Consider the following 12,239-nt stretch of genomic DNA (forward strand, 5'->3'; position numbering starts at 1 on the left):
TATATCAGCATTTTGCACTTGAAGTATCAATCACTCTTTAACTAAAGCATGTTTTATAATAACAAGTCTGATACTATAAGATACATTTAATTTATGATAAATATTCATCTTAAATGTAAGTCTATCACATAAATTAAATGATTGATTAATGATTCAACTACTAAAATTAAGAAGACAAAGAAAGAGTAAAGATTAGAAAAGAGATGCTCATTTAATCCAAACTTGAACACTTTTAAGTCATTGAGTCATATCTAGAGTTGTAGATCTTAGATTTTAATTTGGTTTGTATGGCTAGAAAGCTAAGACATAGGCCTAAAATATTCATACGGAATGTAAGATATAATTTTGCTATTTGGAAGTCCACATATTAGCAACAATGGAGAAGTTTAAATCTGTCTTGCAATCCAGATACTATTTAGTGTTCAGCCCATATCTTGAGTTCTAGAAGTCTAAATGCCCTTAATTGTTTTTTTTGTTGGAAAGCTGAGATAATTTCCTAGAACTTTCATGATCAAGTATGTTCAAATTATAATGTTAGTAATGACTTTTTCTTCAAACAAGAAGATAAGGATTGTCATCAAGTCAAGATGTGGTCACTCACTCAACAATTAGTCAACAAATCAATAGTTCTTAATTTTGGTCTATAAAATGAGGCATTTATCATGCATTTAGACATCTTGGTTTCCATATCAAGATCATATTCTTGCTCTTTCTCTTTATATTTTCGTAATGTTTAAGTTTTGTTTTCATTAATCTTTTGTTTATGTTTTTCATTTCCTTTCCTTTACTTAGTTAACTTATATTTTATTTATGTTCTTATCTTGTTTATTTATGTTTCTCTTCTTTCATTATGTTTAGTTAAGTTCAATATGTCAAGGTGAAAAGGTTACACAAATGGTGTAAGAATATGCATAGTGTAAACTCAACATGCATTTAATGTTTGATACTATCATGTTTTGTATTTGTTATCTTATTCACTCTTAATATTTTGCTTGTTAAATGATTAACATAGATTTATGTTGTATAATACTTGATACAAAAAATAGTTTGAACGTTTATAACCCAACCGTATGCTGTAACCGACACTTGTTCTATTAAAGGAACTTTATTTGTTGTTAACATAAGTTATAATCATGAATGCTTGACAACACTTACAAGTATTAATATTTTTCGAATAAGATAACTAATGTAATTATGTTAACAATTTATAATCCGATTGGAATCTATTCGAATAAGATAACTAATGTAATCATATTAACCATTTATAATCCGATAGGAACCTCCTTTGTGTGCGGTTTCCAATTGAGTAATAAAAAGAGTTTATCCTATACTTGTTTGAAATACCATTAGTGAATCCTCTAACCTTGATATTTGTTTTTATTGTTTAATCTTTGCATTAATCTTACATCTCAAAGTCCTCTTTAACTTATTATTATTGTTGTTGATAATTTATAAGGTCAAACTCCTTATGGTTTGACCCCGATCTTGCCGGGTTATTTATTACTTCAACACTCCTAAATTTGGAAGAAAACATCAATCTTTTGATCGTGTCAGAGACCTCTAAATATTTAAAAACCTTGATGAAGCAATGGAGTACTTAGACTTATTAGTTGAAAATGCTCAAAATCAGGACATGATTAGTACTTAAAAGTGCATTTTTATCAAGGTTTTATATCATCATTTTGCACTTGAAGTATTAATAATTCCTTAACTAAAGCATGTTTTATAATAACATATCTAATAATATAAGATACCTTTAATTTATGGTAAATGTTCATTTTAAATACAAGCTTATCACATAAATGAAAGGAGTGATTGATGAGTTTAAGAACTGAAATTGAAAGGACAAAGAGATGGCTAAACTTAGAAAAGAGATGTTAGTGCAGTCTAAACCGGAACATTGTTAGGTAATTGGGTCATATCTAGAGTTGTAGATCTTGGATTTAGGTCTACTTTATATGGAAGGAAAGGTAAGACATAGGCCTACAACTTTCATATGGAGCCGAAGATTTAAAAAGGTCATTTTTAAGTCCAAATTATAACAACCATAAAGAAGTCTGAATTTGTCCTGCAGCCCGAACATTGTTTAGTGTTTGGCCCATATCTGGAGTTCTAGAAATCCAAATGACCACCATTTTTTTTCCTGAAAATCTAAGACAATTTCCTACAACATTCATGTTTTCAAATGGTTCCAATTTTGACGTTATCAATAACGTTTTAAGCAGACAATAGAAGATAAGGATTGTCACCAAGTCAAGAGTTAGTCACCCACTCATCAATTAGTCATCAAATCAATATTTCTGAATTTTGACCTATAAAAGGAGGCATTTGCCATGCATTTAGGCATCTGGTTCTCCAAATCAAGATCATGCTCTTACTTTCTCTCTTTGTATTTTTTGTAATGCTTACGTTTTACTTTCATTAATATCTTATTTATGCATTTCAATTCCTTTCATTTACTTAGTTAACTTTTTATCGTATTTATCTTCTTATCTTGTGTATTTATGTTTCTCTTTTTCATTATGTTTAGCTAAGTTTATCATGTCAAGGTGAAAAGGTTACACTAATGGTGTAAGAATAAGTATAGTGTAAACTTAACATGGACTTTAATGTGTGATACTAATATGTTTTGTATTTGTTATTTTGTTCACTCTTTAATATTTTGCTTGTTAAATGACTAATCTAGATTTATGTTGTATAACACTTGGTACAACAAATGCTTGGCACTTTCGTAGCCCATACTGTATGGTATAATTGATACATGTGCTATAAAAGGAACTTGATTTGTTGTTAATATAAGTTATAATCATGAATTTCTGACAACATTTACAAGTATTAGCATTAATCGAATAAGATAACTAATATAATCATGTTAATAATTTATAATCTGATTAGAACCTCCTTTGTGTGTGGTTTCCAATTGAATAATAAGAGTTTATACTATACTTGTTTGACATACCATTAATGGATCCTCTAACCTTGACATTTGTTGTTATCATTATTTAATTCTTACGTTAATCTTCCATCTCAAAGTTCTTATCAACTTCTTATTCTTTTTTTTTTCTTGACACAACCAAAAGATTGATATCTTCTTCCAAGTACAAGAGTGTCGAAGTAATAAATAACTCGGCAAGATTGGGGTCGAATCACAAGGAGGTTAATTGTATAAATTATAGATAACAATAATACAACAACTACAATAGTAATAATAACAATAACAATAATAATAGTAGTGGTGGTGCTGGTGGTAGTAGTGGTGGTGGTGGTGGTGGTGGTAGTAGTAATTGTTGTTGTTGTTGTAGTAGTAGAAAAAGAAGAAGATGATGATGATGAGAACTTTGAGATGAAAGATTAACGTAAGGATTAAACAATGATAACAATAAATGTCAAGGTTAGAGGATCCACTAATGGTATGTCAAACAAGTATAGTATAAACTCTTATTATTCAATTGGAAATCACACACAAAGGAGGTTCCAATAAGATTATAAATTGTTAACATGATTATATTAGTTATCTTATTTGATTAATGCTAATACTTGTAAATGTTGTTAGATGACACGACTAAAAGGTTGATGTCTTCTCCCAAGTGCAGGAGTGTCGAAGTAATAAATAACCCGGCAAGACCGGGGTCGAACCACAGGGAGGTTAATTGTACAAATTATAAATAACAATAATACAACAACAATAACAATAACAATAACAACAACAACAATAGTAATAATAATAATAATAATAATAGTAGTAGTAGTAGTAGTAGTACTAATAATAATAATAATACTAATAATAATAGTAATATAATAATAATAATAATAATGAAAAAAGAAGGAGAAGAAGAAGAAGATGATGAGAACTTTGAGATGGAATATTAATGTAAGGATTAAACAATGATAATAACAAATGTCAAGGTTAGAGGTTCCACTAATGGTATATCAAACAAGTATAGTATAAACTCTTATTATTGAATTGGAAACCACACACAAAGGAGGTTTCAATTAGATTATAAATTGTTAACATGATTACATTAGTCATCTTATTCAATTAATGCTAATACTTGTAAATCTCGTCAAGCGTTCATGATTATAACTTATGTTAACAACAAATCAAGTTCCTTTCATAGCTCAGGTGTCGGTTATACCATACATTGTGGGCTATGAAAGTGCCAAGCATTTGTTGTACCAAGTGTTATACAACATAAATCAAGATTAGTCATTTAACAAGCAAAGTATTAAAGAGTGAACAAGATAACAAATATAAAACATGTTAGTATCAAAAATTAAGGTCCATATTAAGTTTACATTATACTTATTCTCACACCATTAGTGTAACCTTTTCACCTTGACATAATTAACTTAGCTAGACATAATGAAAGAAAGAAAAATAGATAAACAAAATAAGAACATAAAAGCTAACTAAGTAAAGGAAAGGAAATGAAAAGCATAAACTTAGTATTAATGAAAGCAAAGCATAAACATTACAAAAAATACAAAGAGAGAAAGGAAGAGCATGATCTTGATCTGGAAACCAAGATGCCTAAATGCATGGCAAATGCCTCCTTTTATAGGCCAAAATTGGGAACTATTGATTTGATGACTAATTGATAAGTGGGTGACCAACTTTTGACTTGGTGACAATCCTTATCTTCTCTTGTCTGCCCAAAACGTCATTGATAACGTCAAAACTGGAGCCCGTTGCAAACATGAAAGTTGTAGGCAATTGTCTCAGCTTTCTTGTGTAAAACATTCAGCTCATTTGGACTTCTAGAACTCCAGATATGGCCAAAATACCGAACAGTGCTCGGGCTGGAAGACAGATTCGGGCTTCTTTGTTGTTGCTACAATTTGGACTTGATAATGGCCTTTTTAGATCTTAGGCTCCATATGAAAGTTGTAGGCCTATGTCTTACCTTTCCATCCATATAAATTGGACCTAAATCTGAGATCTGTAGCTCTAGATATGACCCAATTACCGAACAGTGTTCCGGTTTGGATTGCACCGACATCTCTTCTCTAAGTTTGACCATCTCTTTATCCATGCAATTTAAGTTCTTCAAGTCATCAATCAATCCTTTCATTTATGTGATAGACCTGCATTAAAAATAGACATTTGCCACAAATTATAGGTATCTTATATTATCAGATACATTATTATAAAACATATTTTAGTTAAGGAGTTATTGATACTTCAAGTGCAAAATAATGATATAAAACCTTGATAAAAATGCACTTTTAAGTACTAATCATTAGACATTCACGATTATAACTTATGTTAAGAATAAATCAAGTTCATTTCATAGCACAGGTATCGGTTACACCATATAGTATGGGCTACGACAATGCCAAGCATTTATTATACCAAGTGTTATACAACATAAATCTAGATTAGTCATTTAACAAGCAAAATATTAAAGAGTGAACAAGATAACAAATACAAAACATATTAGTATCAAACATTAAAGTCCATGTTAAGTTTACACTATACTCATTCTTACACCATTAGTGTAACCTTTTCACCTTGACATGATAAACTTAGCTAAACATAATGAAAAAGAGAAACATAAATACACAAGATAAGAATATAAATACGATAAAAAGTTAACTAAGTAAATGAAAGGAATTGAAAGGTATAAATAAGATATTAATGAAATCAAAACTTAAGCATTACAAAAAACCCAAAGAGAGAAAGCAAGAGCATGATCTTGATCTGGAGACCAAGATGCCTAAATTCATGGCAAATGCCTCCTCTTATAAGCCAAAATTGAAAACTATTGATTTGATGACTAATTGATGAGTGGGTGGCCAACTCTTGACTTGGTGACAATTCTTATTTTATCTTGTCTGCTTAAAATGTCATTGATAACGTTAGAACTAGAATCATTTAAAACATGAAAGTTATAGGAAATTATCTCATCTTTCTAAAGAAAAAAAATGGAGTTCATTTGGACTTCTAGAACTCCATATATGGGCCAAAAACTAAATAGTGCTCAAGTTGTAGGATTGATTCAGACTTCTTTGTTGTTGCTACAATTTAGACTTGAAAATGGCCTTTTTAAATCTTGGGCTCATATGAAAGTTGTAGGCCTATATCTGACCTTTCCATTCATATAAAGTAGACTTAAATCTAAGATCTACAACTCCAGATATGACCCAATTACCGAACAGTGTTCTGGTTTAGACTACACCACCATCTCTTTTCTAAGTTTGGCCATCTCTTTGTCCTTTCAATTTCAGTTCTTAAACTCATCAATCAATCCTTTTATTTATGTGATAGGCTTGTATTTAAAATAACCATTTACCATAAATTAAAGGTATCTTATATTATTAGATATTTTATTATAAAACATGCTTTAGTTAAGGAGTTATTGATACTTCAACTGCAAAATGATGATATAAAACCTTGATAAAAATGCACTTTTAAGTACTAATCACTTCTTCTTCTATTATTATTATTACTACTACTACTACTACTATTACTCTTATTATTGTTGTTGTTGTTGTTGTTGTTGTTGTTGTATTATTGTTATCTATCATTTATAGAATTAAGTTTCATGTGATTCGATCTCGGTCTTGCCGGGTTATTTATTACTTCGACACTCCTGCACTTGAGAGAAGACATCAATCTTTTAGTCATGTCAAAGTTTTGGCACCATTGTCAGGGAGGTAAGTTCTTATATAAATTATAGTATTTATTTTATTTTCACTTTTCACTTTTCTTATACATAACTTTGTTTCTTTACTCTTATTTCTTCTTCTTTTGTTTTCTTCTTCCTTTTATTATATCCTTACATGTGCATGAGAGTGTGCTCATGTATACTAAATGGTAGACTTTGTAGGGTATCCTCTTTATTTTTAAAAGATATGACCAAAGAAGATAATCAATCACTTCATAATGAGAATAATGAGAATAACCGTGTTAGAACACTTAAATATCACATGAATCCCACAAAAACAAGTGCACCATCATATATAGTTTTTTCTCCTGATGCATCTCATTTTAATTTTAAACTAGGCATTATTCAACTTTTACCTTCTTTTCAAGACTTAGATTTAGAAAATTCATACTTGCATTTAAGGAAATTTGAGGAGGTATGTAACACTTATAATGACTTAAATTGTAGCATGAACATCATTAGATTAAAGCCTTTTCTTTTTCATTAAAAGATAAAGCTAAAACATGGCTATAAAATTTGAGACTAGGATCCATTGGTGTTTGGGATGAAATGCAATAATAATTTTTAAAGAAGTTTTTCCCTTCTCATAGAACAAATTCTTTCAAAAGACAAATTACAACTTTTACTCAAAAACTAAGAGAAACATTTTACAATATTGGGATAGGTATCGAGACTTGCTTAATATGTGCCCTTATTATGGTGTTGAAACATGGAGATTGGTTTCATATTTTTATGAAGGGTTAACACCTAGAGATAAGCAAATGATTGAATTGATGTGCAATGGAACTTTTGAAGATAAAGACCCTGATGAAGCAATGAAGTACATAGACTTGTTAGCTGAAAATATTCAAAATTAAAACACCGTAGGTATGTATGAGGCACTAAGTAAAAATCAACTTTATACATCGAGTGGAGGTATGTACAACCTTAGGGAATATCATGACCTCCAAGCCAAGTTTGTATTTTTAGCTAGAAAAGTCGAGGCACTAGAATTGAAAAAGAGTGGTTAATTAAAATCTGTTCAAGACATTGTCTGTCAAATCTATGAAGCCAATGAACACTCAACCAATGATTATTCAACCTTGCTTTCTTTCAAGCAATGTCTCCATTAATAAGCTTATGCTTTAAACAGTTTTCAAAGGCCCAATCATAACCTATACTTGCAAATATACAACTCTGGTTGGAGAAATCATCCAAATTTTAGTAGGAAGAGTGATAACAATAATGCACAAACTTCACAACCACCGTTTCAAGCACACTATAATTTTCAAAATTCTTATGAATATGCATCTCCTTATGCTTCACCTCCTAGAAAAAATCTCGAGGAAATATTGCATACATTCATTGAAAAGCAAGAGACAATCAATACTCAACGTGCTCAAGGTATGATAGATTTTAAAGTACTCTTGGAAAATTGACATTTACGCTCAATTTTCAAGAGAAAGGTAATTTCTATCTCAACTATAACAAAATTCCAAATGGCAATACAATGCAAATACAAGTAGTTCTGGAAGTCAACACATTGATCAAGTTAAATCAATTACTACTCTTTGCAGTGGTAAGGTTATTGAAAAACCCACTTTTGAACCTTATGAGAAAGATGATGAGTCAATCCTTGAAGGTAAGGAAGGGGTTGAATCTGAAAATTGCAAAGAAACGACTGATTCCCCACCAGCACTTCAACTTCCTCATGTCATGACCAAACAAAGAAAAGTCAATCACAACTCTGAAATCTTTGAACTTTCAAACAGGTAAGGATCAATATACCTTTGCTGGATGCTATTAAACAGGTTCCTTTTTATGCTAAATTTTTGAAAGATTTGTGCACTATGAAGAGAAAACTGAATGTGAAAAAGAAAGTCTTTTTAGCCAAACAAGTAAGTGTCATTCTTCATAACGATAATGCTTTGAAATATAAAGACTCTGGTTGTCCTACAATTTCTTACTTTATTAGAGAGCATAAAATTAAAAGAGTCTTACTTAATCTTAGAGCTAGTGTGAATTTACTTCCATATTCAGTTTTTTAAAGTCTCAATCTAGGTGAGTTAAATCAACTTCTGTAACTCTCTTACTTGCTGATAGATCTATAAAAGTGCCTAGAGAAATAGTTGAAAATGTGTTAGTACAAGCCAATAAATTCATTTATCTTATAGATTTTATTATCTTGGACACACAACCTGTTAAAGCAAGTAATTCATTTCTTGTTATTTTAGGATGTCCATTTCTTGCAACTTCTAATGCATTGATTAATTTTAGGAATGGACTGATGAAGCTATCATTTAGAAACATGACATTGGATATGAATATTTTCAACATTTGCAAGCAACTTGGAGATGATAATGAATTACAAGAAGTAGATCATATTGAGGAATTAGTTTATGATCAACCTGAATCTATTTTAAGTAAAAATGAGTTGGATGAATTTGAAGATTTACAAATGATTTATTCACATGAAGAAATCACGGATGAAAAAGGTACCAAAAATATTGATGCGAATCTTTTGTTAAGAGTGACAACAGATTCGATATTTGACATCACATCAATCGATGATTACATTCGTGATGAATCTTACTTTCTCTTAGTCCAATACCTTGGTATGATAAAAATATCAATTTTCTTACTTCAGAAGATTTACCAATTGATTAGAGTACCTAAGATAAAGGAAAGTTTTTGAACGAAGTGAAGAACTTTTATTGGGATAACCCTTACTTATTCAAATATTCTCTTAATCAAATATTTCAAAGTTGCATTCCCGGCAATGAGATAAGTAGTGTATTAAATTTTGTCATTCTGAGGTATGTTTGAGTCATTTCTCATTAAAGAAAATGTGCAAAAATCTTACAAAGTGGATTTTACTGGCCCACCATGTTCAAGGACTCACATGCATTCCGCAAAACATGTGAAAATTATCAAAAGGTGGGATTTATTTCAAAACACAAAGAGTCTTTAGATAATCTTCTATTGACTCTTAAGTCTCATCATAGTGGATATATGCATCATGCAATTCATGATTTATGGCTCTATATTTATAAAGAACATGATTAACTTAGTCTTGAGAATCTGACTAAAAAAAGACCCTGTTTGCCAGTTTTTAAGAAAACTTGATGGGAAGCCTATCCCCGACCCATAGAGGGCGTTTAAGTCATTCTTGGACGTAAAACCAAGAAAAGATATGAGCCACAATCACAACTACAATTTGAGTCTTAGTTTGTAAAAACTTGTGTCTTTGGGTTTTATTAATAGTATAATATTTGTGTTTTGTTATTTCTTATATTTATTTAAGTGTGTTTCAGGTTTGTTAGTAGTCATTGTTTCAGGTTATGTCTTCTATACTCTATCTTTCTATCTTAAAATATTGAGGACAATGTCTTGTTTTGATTATGGAGAAATGGTAGTAGTTGCTATTAAAAAAAAAACTAACTATATTTTCTTTTTCTTAAACAATTTGCAAACTATTATTACTAAGATGATAGAGTAAGAAGGAATTTTATTGACTCTTGAGACGTATCTTGGTAAATATTTTTCAATGGTTATTTACAATATTCATAACAAGGTCTATCATAATAGTTTTTGAAATATTCAAGTTTACAAACTCTCGCATTGTTATCACTTAATTATGCTCATATACTCATTTAACATGTATTCTTAAACCTTAATTTCACACACACACTTTAACATATGATTGTAGGTTGCACATTGGATTATTACATTATTTATGTTCTTTTGTTAAAGATAACAACTAAGAGAAAGGGATAGTATATAATTTCTTAAAAAAAGAGCAAAAAAATAAAATAAAAATGATAATAATAAAAATGCAGATAAATTTGGTTTCGTAGTCTCTCTAACCTAAACAATTAAGCCTAAAGGGGTGTCTTAACACCTCATACCCTAAGGCAACTGACTTGGAAGTTATTGGCCCAATGCTTATTACATAGGTTGAGAAGAAAAGCTTAAGAGAATCAAACATTGCACTATCTACATATCAGTATCTGTAACCTGAGTTACTAAGCTCGTAAGGATGTCTCAATACCTAATGCCCTAAGACCAACTGATTTGGGAGTCATTAGTTGAAAGCTCGTTACATGGGTTAAAGATGCATTGTGTTTTAAGTTACATGTATATATATTTTAAAAAACAAAAAAAAATAGTGGAAAAAAATCTCAAACCAAGGAAGTTAACCTTAAACATTAGAACAAAAATTTTGTTTTCTTCCAAGTAAAGCCCCATAACTATGTGTTGATATATTGAGTATAAAAGAAAGGTTTATTAATATCTTGTTTAAGAGGTATTGAGTAAATATATAAATTTAATAAGAGTTTGTTTATCTAAATAGATTAATAGAAGTTGAATGATGAATACCTTGCTTTGTGAAATTTGCAAATTATTTTTTTATTTTAACATTTTCATTACTAGGAACTAGTAATAAGCTGGTTGGGGGGGTGATTAGTACTTAAAGTGCATTTTTATCAAGGTTTTATATCATCATTTTGCATTTAAAGTATCAATAACTCCTTAATTAAAGCATGTTTTATAATAATATATCTAATAATATAAGATACCTTTAATTTGTGGTAAATGTTCATCTTAAATGCAGGCCTATCACATAAATGAAAGGATTGATTGATGAGTTTAAGTACTAAAATTGAAAGGACAAAGAGATGGTCAAACTTAGAAAAAAGATGCTGGTGCAGTCCAAACTAAAACACTGTACTATAATTAGGTCATATCTGGAGCTATAGATCTTGGATTTAGGTATGTTTTATATAGATGGAAAGACAAGAGAAGATAAAGATTGTCACTAAGTCAAGAGTTGGCCACCCACTCATCAATTAGTCATCAAATCAATAGTTCTCAATTTTGGCCTATAAAAGAAGGCATTTGCCATGCATTAAGGTATCTTGGTTTCCAGATCAAGATCATGCTCTTGCTTTTTCTCTTTATATTTTTTGTAATGCTTAAGTTTTGTTTTCTTTAATATTTTGTTTATGCCTTTCAATTCCTTTCCTTTACTTAATTAACTTTTATAGTATTTATATTCTTATATTGTTTATTTATGTTTCTCTTTCATTATGTTTAGCTAAGTTTATTATGTCAATGTGAAAAGGTTACACTAATGGTGTAAGAATAAATTGGCCTGGCGGTGGGAAAGGCTTGTCTCCTTCCGCTGCTCCTAGGTTCGAGTCCTCATGTGCATGCCTGTCACCCCCGCGGTGCCTTATATGTCTACTGGGTTTGCAGGGTGTTCAGTGGGTCATGAAATTAGTCGTGGTGCGCGCAAGGTGGCTCGGATACCCACGTAAATAAAAAAAATATATATAGTATAAACTTAACATGGACTTTAATGTTTAATACTTGATTAGTACTTAAAAGTGTATTTTTATCAAGGTTTTATATCATCATTTTGCATTTAAGTATCAATAACTCCTTAACTAAAGCATGTTTATAATAAAATATCTAATAATATAAGATACCTTTAATTTATGGTAAATGTTCATTTTAAATGCAGGCCTATCACATAAATGAAAGGATTGATTGATGAATTTAAGAACTGAAATTGAAAGGATAAAGAGA

Source organism: Populus euphratica, unplaced genomic scaffold, assembly GCF_000495115.2.
Source record: "Populus euphratica unplaced genomic scaffold, PopEup_1.0 scaffold276.1, whole genome shotgun sequence".
NCBI classification, from domain to species: Eukaryota; Viridiplantae; Streptophyta; class Magnoliopsida; order Malpighiales; family Salicaceae; genus Populus; species Populus euphratica.